This window comes from Pan paniscus, chromosome 2 (genome assembly GCF_029289425.2).
Source record: "Pan paniscus chromosome 2, NHGRI_mPanPan1-v2.0_pri, whole genome shotgun sequence".
Lineage (NCBI taxonomy): Eukaryota > Metazoa > Chordata > Mammalia > Primates > Hominidae > Pan > Pan paniscus.
This window is the reverse complement of record NC_085926.1, coordinates 115124275-115150166: the sequence shown is the minus strand read 5'-3', so window position 1 is coordinate 115150166 and position 25892 is coordinate 115124275.

Genomic DNA, 25892 nt, shown 5'->3' with positions numbered 1-25892 from the left:
CCTTGTCTGCTCTGTACTACTTTCCTAGGGTCAATTACATGCTGAGAAACAGGGACTGGTCTATCTACCTGATAGGACATTTACTGTTTAGTCAGAAACATCTATACCCTTGTTAAAAGATTATTATTCCTTTTTCAATATATATCTGATCTTTTTAGATCGTGAATTTAGAAAAAGGGAAATATGTATTTCTCTTTTCCGGATCTACTAAAAAAAAGCTTTCCACCATAGAGGCCATCAGATATATACTCGGTATTAGAAACGAATCAGGCACCTACACCTTAGCTGTTGTTAAGTCTGAGTTCCAAAACTGACCAGAGTTTGTAAACTAACCTCCCTACTAAAAAAATCTTGTTTTTTTTTTTTTGAGATGGAGTGTCACCCTTATCACCTAGGCTGGAGTGCAGTGGTGCGATCTCGGCTCACTGCAACCTCCGCCTCCTGGGTTCAAGTGACTCTCCTGCCTCAGCCTTCCGAGTAGCTTGGATTACAGGTGCCCGCCGTGACACTCGGCTAATGTTTGTATTTTTTTGTAGCAATGGGGTTTCACCATGTTGGCCAGGCTGGTCTTGAACTCCTGACCTCAGGTGATGTGCCAGCCTTGGCCTCCCAAAGTGTTGGGATTACAGGCGTGAGCCACCACGCCTGGCCTAAAAAATCTATTTAAAAATCACCAATGGCTGATGAAAGCTTGACAGGTTAAAATAAAAAAAAGCTCTATTCATACATTTTGTTTTTAAAATCAGAAGCTTTATAAAGCATTACAGTCAAGGCTGCTTCAGCGTTTTAAAGAGCTTTCCAAAGGATCTCTTTATGAAGGTACATTAGCATGTGCAAATTAAGATTCTTCATGTACTATGTAGCAGTTAAGGGAAAAGGAAAAAAAATTAAGATGAACATTTAGAGACAGCCCAAAGGCTAATTAATTCAATATCTTTGAGCTTCAGTAGACAGCAATGCATGTATCAATGTTCCCTTACTCTCTCTCCATGAAGGGTTCTTGTTTTTCATTTTGATACTACCAAATCTTGGGAAAAGCAACTATCACTCAAAACAGATCATTAGCACTGTCGGTTTTCCTCCATATATGAATAGTCAGTGTAATTCTAATTAATGTATTTGTGAGATATTTTTCCTCATCTTGGATTCTTTATCAAGTCAGTAACATGGTGTTTTAATGACTCAACAACCCAAACAAAGTAGAGTGAAAGTCTACCTTAATACACACAGATCATTATGCTTTACATGTGGGGAACTGAGGAACTGTGGGAGAATTTAGGAAGCCTTGTCCTTTACCACACAACACAGATGATGCTGGGCATAGGCTCCTGGCCCCATACTCAATACGCTCTTCCACAAAAGGTATGATTATTTGCACAGGTGACTAAAGGCCTTTTCATTCAGAACCTTTGTATTCACATGAGTCACATCAATATCCTCCTCACCCCACTCCCCACAGAAAAAAAGCTAAAGCAAAATAAATGTAAAACAATTCAATACGAACTTTCTCCACTAATATGCTAATTAAGAGGAAGTCATTTTAGAGTGAAAATTGATACACCAAGATAATAGACATGTAGTCACAGATACTTCTCAGAAGGCAGAGTTTGATATATTGTAATTATTGTGTCTTTTTCTCTCCAGGAGGTCATCCCCTCCATATTTTATAACCGTTTTCATTAATATAGGCATGGAAACAAATGCACTGCTCTTTTCTCCCAGATTGGTGTAGACTTAATTAATAAAACTTGTTCCCAACACTGCTAATGCTCATTTCTTATATTTTCAGGTTAAACATAAATGCACTGATATTATTTATGATATAAACCCAAGACAGGATGCTTTGCATTAAGAACACTTACTATATTTTAAAAACTGCATAAGAACAAAAACAAAAAACAAAGAATGTATAGATTATCAACATGGAACTGCCCTTAACAAATGACCTGCTGAGTGAGTTTGCTTCTAATTCCCTTTCACAATTGAAGAGTTAGAGAATTTAGGGTGTGTCTTGGCCAAGGTTACACAAAGAATACAAGTAAAATAAAGAACAATGGCCAGGCACGGTGGCTCATGCCTGTAATCCCAGCACTTTGGGAGGCTGAAGGGGGCGGATCACCTGAGGTCAGGAGTTCAAGACCAGCCTGGCCAACATGATAAAACCCCATCTCTACTGAAAAATACAAAAAACAAACAACAACAACAAAAAAAAGCCGGGCGTGGTAGTGGGCACCTGTAGTCCCAGCTACTTGGGAGGCTGAGGCAGAGAATCGCTTGAACCCAGGAGGTGGAGGTTGCAGTGAGCCGAGTTCATGCCACTGCACTCCAGCCTGGGCAATAGAGTGAGACTGTCTCAAAAAACAAAAAAACAAAACAACAACAACAAAAACAAACAAACAGAAAAACTACTGGATGAAAGAATTCTTTAAGAATCTTTGCTCTTTCTTCAAGACTCAGTTCGGCCATTTCTTGCAGAAACGGTTACTGATCTCCATAAGGTGAACAAGTCGCTCCTTTGTTCTCTCATACTATCTTTCTGTCTTTGCACTCAGCATGTGATATTGACATTTTTTTTTCATGCATCTCTGTCTTATATAAACAAAGATTTTTGATGACAGGAACCAAGTTATATTCATCTGTAAATTCATACAAGCTAGTTCAATGCCTGCAGCAGAATCAACTATTAGTAAAAGTTTTTGAATTCCATGAAATCATTTTAGTCAACTTTCATAGTGTACTTTACATGGTTTGATGTTTCCAGAAATATTTACTCATAATTTTCAGGTTCATATTACATAAAGTGAAGCATAGCATTAATATCTTTCTATTAGAGGTTGAAACTTGGCAAGTTTATGTGCAAGACATTCATTTTGTGCAAAATGAGCACTTCTATTGCTATGGCATTATTTTCAATAGTTTTATAGGGAATAATACTATAAGCATCAGAATTATAGTATCCCTAAAATCAGGAAGATTATACGTAATAACTTATCCATACCTGGACATCCTGAGGGTGCCAAGAATTATAAAAAATATATATTTACCTTCAGGGTTTTGTTTGTTTGTTTGTTTGTTTGAGATGGAGTCTCGCTCTGTTGCCTAGGCTGGAGTGCAGTAGTGCGATCTCGGCTCACTGCCAGCTCCACCCCCTGGGTTCAAGCCATTCTCCTGCCTCAGCCTCCCGAGTAGCTGGGACTACAGGTGCCCGCCACCAAACCCGGCTAATTTTTTGTATATTTAGTAGAGACGGGGTTTCGCCGTGTTAGCCAGGATGGTCTCGATCTCCTGACCTTGTGATCCACCCGCCTCGGCCTCCCAAAGTGCTGGGATTACAGGCGTGAGCCACCGCACCCGGCCGGTTTTTATTTTTATTTTTATTATTTTTATTTTTTTTTTTAAGAATATCTACCATATTATGCCAATAATAGCATGTTATCAGGATCAGGTGAGTAGTTAGATAAGGGCACATCTTCTAATATGATGTCCACAAATGACTCAGAAAATGATCTCAGATCTTAGATTTCATCCTACATGGCCATCTCTGGTCCCAAACTCCCCTCTTCAGGAGAGCAGCTTTTTCTGCCTAAGAGGACTAGCATATTTCAAAGAATATGGGACTTCATCTCTACTCTTCTTTATGTCCTTTATCTTCTATGAAAATCCATTCCGATTCATCTGATAAAATCGCCCTGCATCCTGACATGAATTGCTTCCCCTCCAGTAGGTGCCACATATACAGTTGGGACAGTCTGCTACCTTTTCAGCATCAATGTATATAAATATGTCTAGACTTGTGTCAGGAAGGGCAGCTCACATCAATTATCTTTTTGTGTCTTTTAATATTTATATAAAATAAGCACTGGCAGATCACTTGAGGTCAGGAGTTCAAGACCAGCCTGGCTTACATGGTGAAACTGCATCTCTATTAAAAGTACAAAAAAAAGTAGCTGGGCATGGTGGCACATGTCTGTAATCCCAGCTACTCGGGAAGCTGAAGCAAGAGAATCATCTGACCCCGGTGGCGGAGGCTGCAGTGAGCTGAGATCACGCCACTGCACTCCAGCCTGGGCAAAAGAGGGAGACTCGGATTAAAAAAAAAAAAAAAGAGTGCATATTTTATATTGACCATAGCTGAAACAGCATGAATCACATCCCAGCTCAAGTGAAAATATCTGAGGATTCTGAGATAAGGTGAAAATAGATCTTTTATATTTCATTGGCCAAAGACAAGAATGTCCCTTGAGATAGAATCACAAGCAGCTTGAGAGCAGGAGCCATTTCATTATTTGTCTCTACCTTCCATAGCTTCTTGCATGATATTTTTGAAATAAATACTTGTTCATTGATTAAATATTAGATTGGTTATTAAAGGCAGAAAGCAATAACGTGAAGTTTTATCACTACAGTTCTCATTTATTAATTTATCTTAACTTCCAGAATTGCTTTTGGGACATATGCATGAGCATGCTCCCTTGTGTTTTCAGGTGGCCTTAGATGGCCTGTCAAGCTGCCAATCACACAGTCCACATGAAATCACACAGCTTCTTAATGTGGCAGCTTCAGGGGCTGAGAAGAAGCCAAGGAGAAGGCATGGATTTGCCAGTCAGATACCTTTAAAATCTTTGCTTTCTCTACAGATTGTGGTTTCTTTGATGAGGCATGCTCTAGAATTCTTCTCTTGGGTATTTCAGAAACAGTAGAATCTACAGGAAACATTGGACTGAGAATTGAAAGCTCAGGGTTTTATTTTTGCTTTTCCTTTGGCGTTATCGTTATAACTCAATGAAAGGCCTTGAATAAGACCTTGAACATTCCACTTTTGTGATCTGTAGAATAAATGAATAAAAGAATAAAAGTCCTTAATTCTGCATAAATAATAAAGCTAGAACCATGTGATAATATGGCTTATAATTATGTAGATCCAGAGCACTCTGCAGCTCAACCAATAAAACCACATATGTAGAGAATCTGAAAGAATAGTGTTAGTCCTCTAGCACTGAAAACACAACGCCCCATTTTTCAAAGATTTCAGATATTCTAATAAAAACTTGAAAATTACTCATGGCTTAGTATATTTCTTAGACCCCCAGTTAATACCTAAAATAATTAGGCAATGTCTGTCATTAATGCCTCTTTTTTTATGACATATTATTAGGCATCAAAATAGAGTATTCTTTTACCTTGATTGTTTTCTTTGCAATTACAAAACAAATTTTTTCCTTCTACTTAGTGACTTTGCAAAGTGCCTGGCAGAACACATCTGTTAATAGCTTCAGGTATTGGATTATTAATTGACAGTTGAATAGAACCTTTATGGGAATTCACCATCCTTATACACGAGACAACGCTGGCCTCAGAAATACAGGCTGGTGGGAGATACTTTTAGATTTAGAAAGATGTGGAGCCCCTTAATTTATTACCCAATAAAAAAATAGTCACTGGTCAACCATTAAAATCATGTCCTCTTCTTCCCGACCCTGGGACCCCAACAATTCTGACTCTCACTCTATTGGAAGAAAACTAAATGAATCAAGGAATGAAAATATTTTGGGAGCAATAATATCATTAAAAAGTATTTGCTGATTTGATTTAAACTGACATGTTACTTGAAGGAAACAAATACAGTATTTGTACTTTCACATGTGACTTCCTGCTGTTTGCTGCACTTGGCTGTGAGTCTTAGTCTAAATCTAGTGTAAATCACTTCATGATAGAAATATTTTCTTTCCTTTCTCCATCTATTTACACCTGGTTGTGAAATATTTCCTAGTTGCATTTCCATTCATCTTCATCCCTGCAGGGTGCCTGTGCTTTACTGCTACTTCAATGTTTGTTCCACTTAGCCAAGGCTTCAGGACAAAACGTGCTATGTTCATGACAGCTTGTAGGTGAGAAGGGACTATATATGAAAGGAAGTAAATTTTAGCAGCAGTTATTAAGGGGTGGCCAATGAAACCCAGTCTCTCAAGAAATAAGGAAAACAAGACCATTTTGCAATGAAACCTGCAACATCTAAGAGGCACTGCCCATCCCCAAGGTCTCACCCATCCCTCCCTTGTTCTGCCTCCTTGTTGCTTACTTTCAGGGCCCATTGTTCTCTTGGTTTGCTCAACACTCCATTACTCTTTCATTTTTCCAGACCAGCTCTACTATTCCTGGGTTCTTCTTTATCCTTCATTTCCCAAGGACTTGCTTGATCTCCATATATATGCACGCCTCTGGGGCTGTCATGTGGGGAGGGTTGGAGACATTTTCCTTGCTACAGTAAGGTCAGAAACTGTTAGCAAAAGAATGTCCTAGGTATCAGTTACTTGCCTTTAAGGCCCGGCTCAAAAGAGTTTTCCTCAGGCTAAATGGCCTCTCCTCTGTACATCCATAGCTCTGATCAATCTGCCTGGTGTTAGATGTACTGTTGTAACAGAAATGTTAATTCTTCTGTGTTTAGAGTCCTGTCTTCTTCAAAGCAGGGCCTTCATCTTTGAATATATAATGCTTAGCACTGCCAAATACGCGGTAGATACTCAAGAAGTATTTCTCAAGTTGCATTGGCTTTCATATGTCACATCGTTAAATAGTGATTATCTAGGCTTACAGTTTTGTCTCTTCCATAACCACAAGCTAAGAGCATTAAAGGATGAGGGCACGTGCCATTCCGCTGGAGTGACTGGGACCAGGTCAGACTTTATCTCTGTAGGTTTGGAATACATAACATTAGAGGGCCTGAAATACTTTCTAAAAACAGGTGGGCTGAGTCAGATAAAATATAAAGTAACAAATACTAGAAAATTCCCTCTCCTCTTATCCAGATTGTAAGTGAGAAGTGGGAAAAACAAGACCTATCAACTACTTGCATCTGCAAGACAGAGAAAATGTGCACTGAAAGATGAATTATATTCCTTATTTCATTACCACATCTTGCCAATTATGTGGTGGGAGAAAGAATGATGTTTCATAGAATTTTATAGATTTCTGAGCTAGAAGGCACCTCTGAAATCATCCAACACAATTTCCTTATTTTATAAATGAAGAAACTGAGGTTAGGAGAGGTTAAGTGGCATGCACAGGAGAGAAGTAAATGGTGAAGCAGGGCTAGAATCCAATTTTCCTAATTGCCAGTGCAGCCCTCCCTCCCATCACCTCTGTGCAGTGCAGAGAAGCTCATAGTTCAGCATTGCCCCTCTCTCCCTCCACATTGTTTTCCTTTGATCCCCTAGGTCTCCACTCACTGTTGAGGGACTTAGGGCCCCATGATTCTCTTTTCATCTTTCAAAACTCATTTTTAGGAAAAAATGACTGTCACTACATATATATATATATATATATACACACATATATGTACATATATATATATACACATATATGTACATATATATATATATATACACACATATATATATATATATATATAATCTGTTAAGCCCTCAATATTAGGGCATTTTAAAACAAGCCTTATAAAGATATTGAAACACAGAAATAAATGAAGTTCTTTAAAATATCAGAGCCCAGTTAACCTCAGTTGACATGATATCCTTTTAAAAATAAAAGCAATATCTGCACAAAGTTAGAAATTTTTAAAAACATACAAAGGTAAACTATAAATGTAAGTTTCTCCTTACCATGGTCACTCTCCCCAGAGGCTGTTGCCGTTAATAGATTTTTGTCTGCACTCTCAGCAAATATAAAAATGTTTATACACAAACCAGCATAGGTAGCTAGATGGATGAATGGATGGATAGATAGGTAAATAAATAGATTGGTGGATGGATAGATAGATAGTAGACATATAGATTTAAAAAAATTAACAGAAGAGTTTAGCCTATACAAATGCTTTTCATTTAATAATCTAGACATTTTTCAAAATTATGACTTATATGTCTTCTTCATTTTTCCAATAACTGCATAGTATTCAAGTCTGTGGGTATACAATAATTTATTTAAGTAGTCCCTGAGTGTTTTTCAGGTTTTGCTATTACAGTTTAGCATAATCATGCTTGTATGTACATGTCTGTGTACATGTACACACACCCACGAATGCACACACACACTTTTTCAAGCATAACTATAATGGTAGAATTGTTGGGTTAAAGGGCATGAACGCTGAAAATCTGATAAATAGTTTGACATAGGGACTTTGAATGTTTAAAGAAGGAGGAACCTGGCTGAGCACTGTGGCTAATGCCTGTAATCCCAGCACTTTGGGAGTCTGAGGCGGGCAGATCACCTGAGGTCAGGAGTTCGAGACTAGCCTGGCCAACGCGGTGAAACCCCATCTCTACTAAAAATACAAAAATTAGCTGGACATGGTAGTGGGTGCCTGTAATCCCAGGTACTTGTAAGGCTGAGGCAGGAGAATCACTTGAACTCAGTAGGCAGAGGTTGCAATGAGCTGAGATCGTGCCACTGCACCCCAGGCTGGGTGACAGAATGAGACTCCATCTCAAAAAAAATTAATTAAATAAAAAAGGAGGAACCTTAGGTAAGATAAGAAGTATTTTCCTGTATCCTTTTCAGTCATCTCTCTGAGAGCTCAAAAAAGGTGTCAAAGAATGAGCAGCAGGAGAGAATTGCCAGCAGAGCAGCCTCCAGTACCCAGAGAAGGATATAGGTTCAGAGTCTGCAGACCTGAGCTTCAGTTATGGCTCTGCTATGATTTTTTTTTTTTTTTTTTTTTTGGAGAAGGAGTCTCGCTCTGTAGCCCAGGCTGGAGTGCAGTGGCGCTATCTCGGCTCACTGCAAGCTCTGCCTCCTGGGTTCATGCCATTCTCCTGCCTCAGCCTCCAGAGTAGCTGGGACTACAGGAGCCCACCACCACACCCGGCTAATTTTTGTATTTTTAGTAGAGATGGGGTTTCACCGTGTTAGCCAGGATGGTCTCGATCTCCTGACCTCGTGATCTGCCCACCTCGGCCTCCCAAAGCACAGAGATTACAGGCGTGAGCCACTGCGCCCAGCCTCTGCTATGATCTTTAGATGGGAGGTTAACCTGATTCATTTCAACAAAGAGAGGTAGACAACTTACATAGTGTCCAGTGCATGAGTTTTCTCAACCTAAGTATCCTCAGGTGGAATGATATAGCTACATCGTAGGTTGGTGGCAAATATTAAATAGGATTATAGAAAATCTAGTACAAAATGGATACTTTGATCTTTATATGGAACATTTAGAAAAAAAAACCCAGCTACTTATACACTATGAAACAAAGAATGGTCTTCCCTATATGACAATATCATTTTCTTCATCCAAGCAGCCCTTCACTGCCTGGCATATGGACCACCCAGCCTGTGCATAGTGAAGCTGCCTGACCAAATGAGCAAAGGGATTCTAGCAGGAAAGCACGTAGCATTTATTAAAAATTCCCAGATGCAGGCTATGGAGTTGTCATCCACTTGCTTTTTAAAAGGAGGTCGGTCGGCTCTCTTCATCGTCTTCTCTTACTAGCTTATTAGTTACTAGTACAGTACCAGCAAGCTAAGAGCAGCAGCCAAAATCTGATCAATAATGTATCTGTCTATATCTGAATCAAAGGCACCATGGTAAGGAAAGGAAAGCATAGAGTACCTTAAATCACAATGCCCAACAGCAGGAGCCAGACAGCTGAGAGGGAACTGAGGTAGAACACGGAGAAGAGAAAATCTGGGCAGGGGGTAGGAAGCTGGAGAGAGAAACCCAGTTGTTAAAAACAATACAGTTTTTATTTTGAAAGGTTGAAGCTTCAAAGACACAGAAGGCTCAGAGCTTTGGGGAATCAGAATGTGTGTGTGTGTGTGTGTGTGTGTGTGTGTGTGTGTGTGTGTGTGTGTAACCTACTTCACCTATTTCAGAAGTAGAGGGGTCAAATGAAGCAAATGGGACATAATTGAAGTGCACGTCTTCCTGGGCCGTTTTTTGGATAATTCAAACAATCCCTGCATCATCTGGAATTTTCCAGTTTTCCTTTAGCCTTTTTCTGGATGGTATGTCAGGCCTGTAACAGAGAGCTCACATACTGAGTTCCATCTTTGGAACCTATAAACCATGCAGAATGTCTCCCAAGCACTGCATTTAAGCCACACTTCTACGAGTTTTTTGTCTCCCTCCCCTGAAAAAAAAAAAGTTGGAAGCTGGAAATGTGAGAACTGGGAGGAATCTTACAGGTCAATTAGCCAAACTTCCAATTTAGTAGATGAGGAAACTAAGGCCCCAGAAGTAGCTACCTTAACTAACATCAAGTAATTAGGAGCAGATATTAGACCTCTTTAATTACCGCTTCAGCATCTTTCTGTTGCTCTACCACTAGGCTATGTATTCAGCATTTCTATTCATGCCTATGGGAGAAAATTAAAAAGCCAACCAATGTTTCATTATTGCTCAGAAAAAGATGCAGCCACAGTTTTTTATAAGAGGGTTGTCATACAGTAAAGAGAATGGTGAACTGAAATTTCTAAGATGATGTGATTTCTTTTATTCCACATGCTTTGGAGTCTATCACTGTTTCAAAAAATAGACTTTACTTGGTAAAAGAGGTAGGTATATGTGCTGAAAAGGGGAAGGGAGGCAGGATAAAAAGAAAAAGAGATACTTTATTCTAAAGTAAATTAGGTGGCATGTGCCTGTAATCTTAGCTACCTGAGAGACTGACGCAAGAGTATTGCTTGAGCCCAGAAGTTAGAGTCCAGCCTTGGCAACATCACAAGACCCCAGCTCAGAAAAAATAAAGAAGATAAAAAATGAAGTTGTCAATTATTTTCATATCACCAGTTTTAATCTTTTGTATAAATCTAAAACAATTATGTGGTCCTCTTCCATGACTAGGCTGTAATATTTTCATATATAAACCAAATGTCTCTATTTATGTGGTTTGCTTATTTATTGTCTGTCTCCTGTTAGATTGTAAGACCAAGAGAGCACAGAGCAAGTTCACTGCTCATGCGTGTATTAGTTAAGGTAGCACTGGCAGCTGTAACATAGAAGTTTATTTCTAGCTCACCTCAAGTCGAACACCAGTGTTCTTATTGCTCTCCTCTAATTGGTGATTCTGCCTTTTTCTATGGAGTGGTTCCACCATCTTCAATGTGGCTTCCAAGGTCACCATGGTGGGGGAAAGATCCTAAAGAATCACAAACAGCAGAAGCAGGGGTAACACTTTCTCCCATATTCCACTGGCTAGTACTCAGTCATATAGCCACACCCTGCCACAAAGAAGGTTAGGAAACGTAGTCTAGTTGTGTTTCCAAGAAGAGGACGTGGGTCCAGAGATCAGCTAGCAGCCTTTGCCACACTACTGATGGAGTTCAGGACATGCCACCCCAAAGTGTGGCACCTTAGCATATTAAATATTTTAAACCAAAGGAATTTGAGAAAAAGCAGATGCAGGAAGATCTCTCTGACCTTCCCCTACCCTTCTTCCCTGAAGTAAGTCATAAAACCTGAGAAGGATTTTCTGATTGATATGGTTTGAATGTTCATCACCTCCAAATCTCATGTTGAAATGTGATTCTCCATGTTGGAGGTACAGCCTGGTGGGAGGGGGTTGAATTCTGAGGGCAGATCCCTCATGAATGGTTTAACACCTTCCCCTTGGTGATGAGTGAGTTCTTCCTCACTTATTTCACATAAGATCTGGCTAAAAGGCTGGGACCTCTCCCCTCCCCTTGATTGTAAGCTTCCTGAGGCCCTCACCAGAAGCAAATGCCAGCACCACACTTCCTGTACAGCCTGCAAAACCATGAGCCAATTAAACTTCTTTCCTTTATAAACTACCCAGCCTCAGGTATTTCTCTACAGTAATGCAAACAATGGCCTAATACACCGACCTTCCCCTGAAGCAGGTCATAAGACAGACCCTTCTTATGAGAGAAGCCTTATGAGCCTGATTACTCTTCATCTCATTTGGTTCTTCTTTCTCCTCAGCAATGATCCTTAACTGAAAATAACTTCTTGTGAGAGGTTCCTTCCCCATACCAAGAGGAAAGGAACATTCCTATCTCTGAAAACAAGTCACAGAGAAGAATCTGAACAAACAGTCCTTGCTAAGTTTCTCCCAGTTTATTACCATTTAATCATACAATTTCCCCCATCATATTTCTCCACGACTGTTTACTCTTCACCGAACCTGGCATAAAAATACACAGGAAGCTGTGGCAGGAGGATCACTTGAGCCCAGGAGTTCGAGATTGCAATGAGTTATGATTGCACCATTGCATTCCAGCTGGGGTGACAGAGCAAGACCTTGTCTCTTAAAAAAAAAAAAAATGTTTTAAATAAAAATACACAGGTTTAACCATTTCTTTGGGTCTTTATTTTCTTATGAAGGCTCTCGTGTCATATAAAACTTATATTAAACCAATTTGTATGGTTTTCTCTTGTATCTTACTATAGGAGTCTCAGCCATGTACCTAAGATGGGTAGAGGAAAAGATATTTTTTCTCATTTACACTACTATGTAACCAGAGCCTAGGGTTTGGCACGTAGTAAATGCTGGAAAAAAAAAAGTTGTTGAAGGAATTTTTGAATGAATGCATATAGTATACTTTTTAACTCTCTCATAATCCTATAAGTTAAGTAATTAAGGGTAAAATACTTATCCAAATAGAAACAAGAATTCATTATGATTCCATTTTTAGACAGCCTGATTACTCTTCTTCTCATTTGGTTCTTCTTTCTCCTCAGCAATAATCCTTAACTGAAAATAACTTGATTTTCTTATTAGCCAGTTTTCATGAAAGAAAGCTTATTAGAGCTGCCTGATGCCCCTTTTCTTTTCCTTCAAGTTGTCATAGAGTTGACTTTACAGAAATAATGTGATGAAAAATCTTACCACCACCATGATATAAGCAGATCATTTTTTAAGTTATACTCACAAAATGCAGATTATCTGCATTTCACTTGTGCCGTTTAAACTATGACCATTATTTTGCATTTAAAAATACAGTTCAGGAGACATCCTGAGATTGTACAAGTCAGGTAAGAATCTATTCTAGTATTTGAATATCCAGAGCAGGCCATTGGGCAAACTTCTGGGATTCTTAACCAACCTCATTTTCAAGAGTTTCTTCAGTTTCTTTCACCTATGCTCTCTGACTACATGTCAAACTCAGTCCTTTGCTTTTTGTCTTCCATGGTATCAAGAGAACAGCAGGTAAATGTCCCTAGAATAACAACTGTGTAGTACAACAGCTGCCTGCGGCCTGGCTTCCTGCCTTTATTAACACCTTAAAGGCTTAAGGGTTGTAGCTACACAGTCTTTGAAACACAGTTCTTTTCAAGCTTTCTGTCCTCTTTCCACCTTGCCCTTTCCAAGTCCCCTCTGTGTCTGCCTAACATCTGCAACATAGACTCAGGGCAGCTGGTAGATTACACATTTTTTTTTTTAAACTATGGACAATGAGAATAAAATAAGTACAAACTATTCATTTTTTCTGGTTACAGATTCATAGGGAAGTAGAAAGTAGAAATTTGGGCAAGTAAATGAATTTCTCTGAGCTTCAGCTTTCTCATTTGTGCAATGCGGAGAATTACCACTGAATTAGTGTTAGACAATGAATGTAAAGTACCTGCTCTACAAGTGCTTGTTTTACTTCCCCCTTCATTCCACTGCACACTATGCTTCTATGGCCTCTAACCTCACTACCAGCTGATGGAGTTTTCACACTTCTACAATCATCAGTATGTAAGTTCTTACACCTAAAGCACCTCATTCTGAAATTAGTTCATTTTTATGCAGGCTTTTTTGGACCACCTTCTCTGTTCAAGTTTTCTTCTTAAACTACCAGGGCTGTACTTTCCAATACTGTAATCTCCAGCCACACGTTGCTGATGAGCACTTGAAATGTAGCTATTTTGAATAAAGATGTGCGCTAAGTATAAAACATACATCAGATTTTTTTAAAAGATTTCATATACAAAAATGTAAAATACCTCATTGAATTTTTTTGTATTGATTATATGTTGAAATATATAATCCTTTAGATGCACTGGATTACATATTATTTAAAATAACTTCGCCTGTTTATTCTTTTTAACATGAATACTAAGAAATTTTAAATTACACATGTGCTTACACATCTCTGGCCTGCATCATATTTCTATTGAACAGCCCTGTAATAGAGATATCTCTGACTCCAAATTATATGTTTCAAACTTCTCCTGCAACAGAATCTTCTCTCTCAACTCATGCTCCTTCTTTCAACTTGGCCAACTGTCAGGCAGCTCTGTTTCTTTTTCTGGCCCTCATTAGTAGCAAGATCTCTTTTAAAGCAAAAGGAAATGCTATTACAATATTCCTGAATAACTTAGATTTGTGTAAAAAAAAAAAAAAAAAGTGTGGTTAAGCAAACTGATTGTAACCACTTAGCTGGGAGAAAGAGCTGGACTTAAGAGTTCCTTCTGACCTTTAAAAATATTGTAAATAGAAATTTGGCACAAAAGGAAAAAAAATTGGTTTTGAATTTAGATATACATAGGTTCAAATCCTTATTCTGCACTAAGTTGAATCTATAACCCTAGGCAAGTCTGTTGAGTCCTCTGAGTCTGTTTTCTCAGTAATAAATATGTGTTTGTGAAAATTAGACTTAAATTATGTAAAGCGCCTTACATATAATGAGTCTTTAATGAGTGCTCCAAATATTATTTCACATGGCAAATCATACTGCTAATTAATATACTGGGACTTCTAGGACTAGGACCAGGGGGTGGAGGCAGATGCTGAGGACCTCTAAATCCCATCAACCCTTTATAAAACATCCTCTACACCTTTTGTGCTTCAACTCTATCATTCCTATATCTGTTAGCCTTTTATTGTTACTGTTAGTTTCAACAGATGCTTATTAGAAATATCCATAAAAAATTGACCCTGATACTAAGTTATAAAAAGCATTAATGATATAATTCTAAAGGTTAAAAGATCCTTTTTAGCACATATTTTATTTCAAAGATTATACTTAATCACAGAAGGCAACTGGTCCCATTGTCTTAGCAACAACAACAACAAAAGACAAAAACTTCTAACCAACATAGAGATTCTTCATAGTCTTCATATGCAGAGATAGGAAGAGGTTGAGCTTCACCTAACTTAATATGCCTGTAGATCAAGAAACACAGAGTAATGTCTACAAAGTCAGGGAAAAGAAATTCTCCATACATTTTCTGGAAAGATGAGAAAGGTTTTATTCTTTAAAGTGCCTTAGCAGGCTATAGAATCTTTGGTTTTTAATAGAATATTCTACTTTTTAAGATTCCCTTATGTACTATTCCAGAATAGCTGACCTTGGGATGAGGAAAAAAGACATGATAGAAAATAAGGCAGGACTTTAAAAAAAATTTTTTTTTGAGATGAAGTCTCGCCCTGTCACCCAGGCTGGAGTGCAGTAGCACGATGTCGGCTCACTGCAACCTCTGCCTCCCAGGTTCAAGCCATTCTGCTGCCTCAGCCTCCTAAGTAGCTGGGACTACAGGCGCTCGCCACCATGCCTGGCTAATTTTTTGTATTTTTAGTAGAGACAGGGTTTCACCGGGTTAGCCAGGATGGTCTCGATCTCCTGACTTAGTGATCCGCCTGCTTCGACCTCCCAAAGTGCTGGGATTACAGGTATGAGCCATCGCACCTGGCCGGCAGGACTCTTAAATGCTCAGATGACTCAAAGAAACCTTAGACCCGCCTCTGAGATTCTGGATTCATGGGCGCTAATTGGGTTTTTGGGCCATGGTCTCCATGGAAGACTATAGTGGAGTGACGACTTTTGAGCACAAGAAGTCTAGGCTCCCTTTAGTCCTTTCTCTTTACTATCTAGGTTTTAACATTTAAATACGTCTCTGCCATAATTAACTGAGGCAAAGTATGTCATTGTGAAAAATGATGAGAGTAAAAGGTTAAAAATGTCAAATTTCTTAACTCAGATTTAAATATGATCCTGGTGGGATAAAGTAGACTTGTTACCCAGAGAAGCCAAATTCCACTGGGTCTCAACCATGAGAGTCCCTAAATCTGGAACTGGTTTGAATTTTTTTTAACTACTGCAAAAGCCCTTTCTTGGGCCATTAACATCGTCTCAGTCAAGTAGTAACTTGGGGACCATCTATAAGTAGGTTGTAAGACAAACAGTGCCTGCCTGAATATTTAATGAACTCTGAGAACAGCAGCTGTATAGAACTTTCTTTACATTTGAAATTGTTTCCTTCACTTTACAGGGCAAGTTCCTAGAATTCCTCAAGGCCCAGGTGAAGTTTGACCTATTCATGAAGCTTGTCACTTGCTCTCCTGTCACACATTTAGTTGTCAGCTCCTCTCACCAGCTACCACAGCACTTTGCACACACATCTTACAGGAGTTGTAATTGCATATGTGTTTGTCTCTCCAGGTACACCATGGGGGCTTCTAGATTAGGGTTTTCTCATTTGTCCTTGCATTCTATGTACTACTCAAAATGCCTGGGGTAGAAGAGATATGTACCCAGTTTTCTAATGGACGTGCTTTTTCTGAAAGCCAAGGCTGGTAGGACTGCATTTGAAGGCAGTTTCCCTTTCAAACAGAGTTTACCTTAGCACCGAGTGGGCTTCCTCTTCATTCTTCCTTCTACCTCAAGCCTATAAGCCCTTGCTTGTTGCAGAAAGAAAGAAAGAAAGAGAGAATGAGAGAAAGAAAGAAAAGGAAGGAAAGAAAAGAAAAAAGGAAAGAAAACCGGCAATAATGTCTCAAAGTTAGAACAGTACTGATTTTCATCTCGCTCTGAGGGTGGAGAGGGGGGTGCATTGTTAAAGTACAGGGGCTAAAGGGGCTCTTTTAAAAGTTCGTTGGATCAATTAACTGATAAACTGACCGAATTCCTCCCAGAGAATGGTCTTTTTAAATATATTCACTGAAAAATGCAGACAACCTTAAGAAATTTCCAGTTGTCTTTAGTTGGCTTTGCAGAAAGGTACTTGGTAAGTAAGGAGCACATTGTCCAATTCATAAGTTATTTTCTTTCAGTCCTCCTTTGGTCAGTGTTAACTAAGGCAGCCACTTTTACTTCATTTTAACTAAACTGAAGAAGATGAACCATCTTTCAGTGGTTCCTTTTAGGTTCATTTGAGAAAACAGATACCCTTTTCAGTTGCAGAATGCAGGGTAAAACATTTTAAATGATTCATCAATTCAGCTGCTTCCACATATGGTTATTATTATTATTTTGCACTATTGCTGCTTTTGTTAGCTTTTAAATGTTTAATTCCAATCTTTCTTTGAGTATTTATTTTTCATAAATCTTTATCATTTTATCATCTTAAATGCCTGCAGTACAAGGCTCGGCTCCTGCCATTCACGTGATGTATTTTTAGAGATAGCGGGAAGGACTCTGTAATCCTCCTTTTATTTTCCCAAGTAGCTCATTGATGTCTGAAATTGTAAAACTAGAGATTTATTCTTTTGGCTTAAGACTTGGGCCCTTATTAAAAGAGAGTATTTCAAAATAAATATCACATTTTCCTTCCCTAAACCTGTCTGATTGCTACGTGCCACGCTTACAGCATTTTTCATATTGATTTTCTATTAAACTTGTTTGTCTTATCTCCCTATTTGATAGTTAGTTTCTTGAAGGAAAGGGGATCCCTCTTCATCTCTCTACATCCCACTTTCGTTAGCTACATCTTTTCAGGTGGGTTAAAGTTTGATTACAAGAGACGACATATATAACTCTACTGTAAGGTTAGATTAAGTTTTCAATTATTAGGCCAAAAATCACAGAGCCTGGCAAGTCAGGACCTGTTGCAGCATATCTGCACACTAACAGATGACACAAAGCTGCTGGTGATACTGGCTTCACAAGGTTTTGATGGATCTGAGCTCCTCGATGTCTTGCTGCATCAAATTTTTTTTTTTCCTTTTTGAGGCTTCCTTGATAGTCACGTGGAACTGACACAAGCAATCTTTTTTACTGTGCTTCTGTTGCTCAGAGTGCTTTCAAAATTGCACACACTCATCTCTTGTGCCAGACGGTGGGAGGGAAGTTATATTCTCACGTGGGAGGAAACTTGAATCAATGCCTAGGCAAGCTGAGGTGCATATACGTCTCTCTCTCCAGCTGTACAACCTTTAAAAGAGCTAATCTCCCTACATTAGCACAATTTCTTGCAGATTATTGTCATTCCATAAATATTTGTTCACACATATGCACACACATACACACCCATGCATGAAAAAGAAAGAAAACAGATGAATCTCTGTGAGTTTGTATAATATGCCTAGCATCACACAGCTGGTAAGTAAAGGAACCAGGTTCTTCAAACCCAGTGTGGTCTAGATGCCATGCTTGGGAATTATTGAACACACTATACTTCTTCCCAATCATGTGTTTAGTCATGGAAATAATCTAGTGCTTTTTGCATTAAAAAGAGTTGTCTACATACTTTTTACTTTTTATTTATACTTAGCCCAGTTTCCTTCCTACTCTTTGGTTGATTTTTATTTTCTATTCCTGGCCTTTTGTTTTCTTTTATTCCTTCCTCCTCCTGCTGACTCATCTCTTCCTACTTCCTCATTCTTTATCTCTTTTCCACTCTCTCTTTTCCAATTCCATTAATGAAAGTAGATAATAACTTGTGAATTCAAGTGGAACTTCATTTCTGAAACTGCACACTCATGCTGGAACCCATTAAGCTCGATAGCGAGAAATGAGAGAAATCATAATTATCAGGCCACTAAAATACATGAAACATAAAATTTGTCAGGGAAAGTAATTGAAATTATTGGAGCAGTTGGGGCCTGGTGCTGAGCAGACCCTCAGTGATAATGGAAAGGTTACGGGCGATGTTTAGCAATGCTGATGAGGTCCAAGGTGACTCCGCGCCACCGCAGTCAGTGAATTTATGCTCGGCTTATATTAATTTGCTAATCCGTCTTTGGAAATTGGGAGAGCAGCGGTGTTCAGGGAACCCCTTCAACTGTCCATCCAAACAGGTACGATGACTTGTTTTTTTCACATCTTTGGGGGTTTTTTCTTCTTTTCTCATTCTTGTGTCTTTTCTTTCCCTGAGTTTCCCTGTCTCCTCATTTTCTTTTTCCCATGCTTCTTTTTTATTCAGGTTTTCCCTCTATCCTTTCAAATTTATCCTGAGTGCTACTTTGCTCTTTAATCTAAAATCATTTAACAATTTGCCTAATTGGTGTGTAAAACGTGCTTTTTACCAAAATCGGCTCTATAACTCAGGATTGGAATTTTTCTTCCCTTGACTAAGGCTGCCTGCCGCTGAGATGAGCCCACAGTCTAAAACTGCACATACAAATGTTCTTGCTGTTGTCATTATCAAAACAAATGCTATTGCTGCGCATGCTTGTCTGATGTTGTACTGAGCAGATACGAAGGAGTAGGAAGGAGAAAGAATGATTCTCGCACTGTCTTAAAATTCCTAATGTGTCTCTGACCTCAGCACCTTAATTTTAAATAATCAGAGTTGCATATGTACTGTGCTTTTGGTTTAAGGGCTGAAACATACACACACACAAATCATCTAGAAGAAGATAAGTTTATATGAGATATGGTAATACATTCAGGCCATGAGAGTGGGACATTTTTCACAAACATGCCTGAATTCTCCTAGAAAACTTTTAAGGGTGTCCCATAGTTGGTAATAGTTATAGGTAGCATATGTGTATAGATAGCTGACATGATTTGATGATTTTTCTCAAAACTTTACATATCTTTTATATCTTCATAATGACACATTTTACCATTTTCAGAATCTTCTTTGATATTAAAAGTAGAGAAGCTATTATTACCCCATCCTATAGCTGAAGAAACTGAGGTTGAGAAAGATTAAATGATATAGCCAAGGTCATTTGACTAGTGAGTGGCAGATATGTCTCCAGTCTTTTTATTCTATGTGCTTTTCACAGTGTCTTATGTTCAAGTCTTCTATTAGAAAATTCTTGATTTGGGACAGGAGGTTGCAGTGAGCTGAGATGGCGCTACTGCACTCTAGCCTGGGTGAGACCCTGTCTCAAAGAAAAGACAAAATGCTAATAAAAGTATTGCTTGTGTAGATTTCTATAGCACTAGACTTGAAAATTCTTGATTTGGGCCTGAATGATGATTTGGTTCTCGGAAAGAGTTCAGTGACATCATTTGGACAAGTTCTATACTACAGTTGCTATATCTCAGTATATGCCTGGCCAGAGCATAACCAAACTGCTGACAGCTGTAGTAGTTGTCTAGGTAGGCTCTGTGTGCTAATAGTTAGAGTGCTAATAGAAGTATGGGCTCTGGAGTCAGACTGCCTGTCTTGAAAGCCGCCACCTCTATCTGCCCAAGGTTCTGCAGGTTCCCTAACTTACTTGAGCCTCGGATTTTCACATGCAAAATGAGGATCGGAATAGTAAGGAATAGCACCACCCTTATTGGGTTTTCGCCAGGATTACATGACATGATTCATATGAAGAACTTGAAACATGGCAGGAACATATTAAACAATAATAGCTAATAAAGATGAGCTATTATTATGTTAACGACAGTATTTCAGAATATCGTGAACTCTCTCTAATGTTCCTATTAGAGTTTTCTTTTCCAGATTAAAACTCTAAATTAGTTAAGTGGGTTATTCATTTATTGACTCATTCATCCAAAACTGACTTGGTGGCTATTAAGGGTGAGGCATGTGGCTAGTTCTGGAGATGAGAGAATGAAAACAAAATTCCAGATCTAAAAAAAGGACATCACTGTGTATTGAGGAGATGCAGGTATTCTCAGAGATAATTATAATTCAGAGAGATAGACGCTATGGTTCTCATATATACAAGATGGGAACACAGAGCAAGACACACATGTCCTGGTGGTGGGTTGTAGGGTAAGACTTAGACTTTCTAGAGGGGAAGGCCTGAGTTAAGACTTGTAGACAGTTAAATCTCAGAAATTGCTGGGAGAGGAGAATTAAATTTCACACAGTAAATGTGCACACAGACATGGCACAAAGGCAGGAGGCATTTGATGAGGGCTGTAAGTGGTGTCGTATGGATGGAGTGTAAGATGGAGTGTAAGATGCCTGTCAGAAAGGGGACTGCAGGGGGACTGAGCAAGTCAGCATTTTATAGACTCTGTTTAAAAAGAAAAAAAATCTGGCTTTTACCTTGATCTTTTTCTTGGCAGCCTCATTACATGGGATAAATTAAATTTCAAAGTGTTCTTTTACATGTGCTGCTTTTAAAGAGGGTTTGTTTGAACAGTAAACAAAAAGCAGGGCTTCCCCAGGCCCCTGCATATAGGCTCAATCAGTAACCATGCCAAGAAGAAGCCAGGCTGCAACAGGAGGATACAGATCACCTGTGGGGAAAATTTGGGCATTGTTTCAAATTCCTTTGTACAGCAGATTCTTACATGTAAAGTTCTGGAAAATAATTATGCAAAATGTAAAGATCTAAACATTTCTGAAAGAAGGAAGGTAGGAAGGGAAGCAAGGGAAGGGAGGGGGAGGGAAAGGGACGGAAGGGGAGGGAAGGGGAGGGAAGGGGAGGGAAGGGGAGGGAAGGGGAGGGAAGGGGAGGAAAGGGGAGGGAAGGGGAGGGAAGGGGAGGGAGAGAGGAAGTGAGGGAGGAAGGAAGGAAAGAAAGGAAGAAAGAAAGGAAAGGGAGAAAGTAAGAGGGAAGGTAAGGAGGAAGAATTGACTGATTGATTCTGAAAAGCCCAGCAACTCATACTTTAGAAGTTTTTAGGAAGAAATGATTATTCGTGAGGGTTCACTAAAATTATTTTATTACCTTCTGTATTCTGGATGGCTGTTATGAAACTACTAAGATGAATATTTTCTGGGTGTCACTTAAGGACAATCTGTGATCACTTTTCTAGCATTTTCCATAATTCCACATGTCATTATACTCAGAAAAATGTTTTTACAGTTTCATTGAAAAAAGAAATTATATCCATAACACTAACAGCCAATGATTAAATAATATGGCATGGAAAATAAAGAAGTTTATTTTATTTTGTTTTATTTTATTTTTGAGACGGAGTCTCACTCTGTCGCCTAAGCTGGAGTGCAGTGGCACTATCTCTGCTCACTGCAAACTCCATCTCCTGGGTTCAAGTGATTCTCCTGCCTCAGCTTCCTGAGTAGCTGGGATTAAAGGCGTGCGCCATCATGCCCAGCTAATTTTTGTATTTTTAGTGGAGACAAGGTTTTACCACGTTGGCCAGGCTGGTCTTTGTGTTTTATTTTTAATGGGTCATGGGAATATAAAGGGACTAGGCTGCGTACATTGTTTAGATTCTGTGTAGTACATACACATACAAGCACCCAGTCTAAACAAAACATTTTCATGCTAAGCTCCAGGCACTGAATTGTCATGTCATCAGTGTTCCCAAATTGCCAAGATGATGGTGTTATTTCAAACCTGAATTGTCTAATTAAATTATCTTATGAGCTGTTGTTCTTTAATAGAGTTTCTCATGTTTATTTTACTATCCTATAGTAAACTCCATTTTGTCAGGGCAGAACAAACACTTGTCCTAAATACCTTAACTATAGCTAACGGGCAGAATTAGGCACTATATTTGATATTGCCAGAATATTTGTAACAACACATTTATATTTGTAAATACATAATCTACAGCTTTGTAAAGTTGTATAACTAAAAGAAAACTAAAAGTAAGGACAATATAGTTTTTTCTCCCTCTCGTGTTTTATGCCATGAGGAAGGTACTAATCCTTAGTGGAGAGCTGAACAGAATTTTTGGAACATTTATAATAACCTTCTATTCAACAGATGAGGAATCTGTGTCCCAAAGAGGAAACTAATTTGCCCAAGGCCTCACAGTTAATTAATGGCAAAGCTAAGACTCAAATTCAGTGGTTCATCCCCTCAAACCTATTGCTTTTTCTACTTCCATTGGCTTTCTGGACTTTGGTATTTCTTCCTAAACTGTTTTCCTTTAATAGATTTTGTGGGAGTTAACATTTCTCTTCAAATGTACTTTGGCCTATTCTGTCTAGCAGACTATGAACAATAATAAAATGTATCTTTTCACATTAATTTAAATTACTTTATTAAAATGATTCATTTTCTTTAAAAACACATCACAAATTATAGGAATACAGATATGTTCTGAGTTTACTAGTGCAACACATTACTCTCGTTACTTCTTCCTCATGGAGAACACCATATAAATGTGAAAAACAGGCACTTTCGACAGAATTTCTAAAATCTGATGATGCTCAGTAACTATGTCAATTAACAAGAAAACATATCTCTGAGTCAATCCTTTGAACACCAGAAGCTCTTTTATGTCTGGATGCTACTGGAAAAACTGTTCTTGGAAAAAGCAGCTCTAATGCATTTGAGCAACAATGAAATTTCACATGAGGAAAGGTTAGAGCCAGGTGCACCCCAGAAAACTAATTGCTGAGAGCTGCCTTTATATACACACTGCAGTAATTCATAGAGATACCATTTAGAAAGAGAAAATCAACAATTCTGTTCTGTAGACACTGTGTCCTCTAGAATAGGGGAGAAAAAGAGAGGTTCTTATGGCTCTGAGGATTTTCTGAAAGGCACAATTGTATATCTATCACTGGAAATTGTGTGGGAAGTCTGTCATGGGGAAGAGGAGGACAATTCAAGTTTATAATGAAAAAAAAAGTATTATTCTTTTCCCCAGTGGGTTTCCCAGGTTTGGCAAAAGAAGCTTAGTCCTTTTAAACTTTTCTTTTTTTTAAGACAGTTTTGTTGAATTATAATTGTCATATAACAAACTGCCCATATTTAAAGTGTACACCTTGATCAGTTACAACATGTGTACACATCTGTGAAACCATAGCAAGTTAATAAATATTTCTATCATCCCCAAATGTTTTCTTATGCCTCTTTGTAATGTCTCTGATATGGATTGGCTATGTCCCCACCCAAATCTCATCTTGAATTCTCACATGTTATGGGAGGTACCCAGTGAAAGGTAATGGAATCATGGGGGCAGGTCTTTCCTGTGCTGTTCTCATGAGAGTGAATAAGTTTCATGAGATCTGATAGTTCTATAAAGGGGAGTTTCCCTGCATGAGCTCTCCCTTTGCCTGCTGCCATCCACGTAAGATGTGACTTGCTCCTCCTTGCCTTCTGCCATGATTGTGAGGCTCCCCCAGCCATGTGGAACTGTAAGTTCATTAAAACTCTTTCCTTTGTAAATTTCCCGGTCTTGGGTGTGTCTTTATCAGCAGCATAAAAATGGACTAATACAGTGTGCCTCCTGCCATTCTTGGCCCCCTCCTGCCTATAGATAATCATTGATCTGTTTTCTGTCACTATAGATTAATCTGAACTTTCTAGAATTTTATATATATGAAATTATACAGTTTGTAGTGGTTTTTGTCTGGCTTCATTCACTTAGTGTAATGACTTTCACAATTCATCCATGTTGTTACATGTATCAGGCATCTATTCCTTTCTACTTCTGAGTACTCTTCCACTGTATGGATATACCACATATTATTGATCTATTCATTTATGATGGACATGTGGGTTCTTTCCTGTTTGAGGCTATTAGAAATAAAATTGATAAGCACATTCATGTACAATTATTTATGTGGACATAGTCTCATTTTTTTTCTCTTGGGTAATAGGAGAAGAATAATTGGATCATAGGGGAGGTTTATGTTAAACTTTAGACTACTATGGAGAGAAGAAGGGTGGTGATGCTGGTTCAGTTGAAATAGAACCTCTCAGCAAGCTTTATGAGAGATGACTGGATTCAGCGTTGGGATACTCACAGACTTTTTTCTCAGCTTTGGGTTCTTAGGCAAATCATTTAAGCTTTCTAGGCCTCAGTTTCCTTTTCAATAAGGCAAAAATTTTGGATGAGATCAGCCTCCTCAAAGTTTATTCTTAGAAACATCATCTTTCAAGATTTTTAATTAAAGTAATTATGTACGGCCGAGCACAGTGGCTCACACCTGTAATCCCAGCACTTTGGGAGGCTGAGGTGGGCAAATCACTTGAGGTCAGGAGTTCGAGACCAGCCTGGTCAAGATGGCAAAACCCCATCTGTAGTAAAAATATAAAAATTAGCCAAACAAGGTGGTGGTGCGTGCCTGTAATCCCGGTTACTGGGGTGGCTGAGGCATGAGAATCACTTGAACCCCAGAGGTAGAGGCTGCAGTGAGCCAAGATTGTGCCACTGCCCTCCAGCCTGGGTGACAGAGCGAGACTTTGTCTCAAAAAAAAAAAAAAAAGAAAAAAGAAAAGAAAAGAGAAAAGAAAAAAAAAGTATGTAGTCAAACATGATTGGGGAAAATGGCATATTTAACTCCCTTCTGGAGAGTCACAACATAATTACCTTATGAAGGGCCCTGAGAATTCCCATAGGAAAGAGGCCTGTTTAACTTTGGGTCACCTAGCATTTCCCAAAATTATTTGCCCCAGAACCCTTTTCAGATTAATATTCTGGAACTGACACTTCATGTAATTCTTATTCAAAAAAAAAGAAAGAAAGAAATGATCTTTCCCATTAGCTCCAAAGATATTGCTTTGCTTTGAAAGGTATTACTCCTCCACACTCACAAAGAAAAGCAGGAAGAATGGAAATGAGAAGCTGAGTTTTCTAACTTCTGTTTATTGCTTTTTTCATACTATTACAACACTCATCAGCTCTTTCCCTGTGCCTTTTAAGATGGCAAGTCTAAAGCTGCTAGCCTAGGCTAAGGGGCAAGAGTTTCATGACAGCCAGGCCCCTGGGCCTAATTCTTACTAAGAAAGAATTTACTAGCATTTATCGGCTCTTCTACTTACATTTCCTCCCTAAGCAGTGCTTACAGGACTGAAGATTCTGTGGAAAGTGCTAAATTATCTAGTTAACATCATCAGAGGAGTGTACTTTACACTTTCTGGTAAGGTATGTTTAAACTGAAAACTTTATTTTGAAATAGCAAGATTTTTTCACTCAGGCAAAATAAAACATGGGAG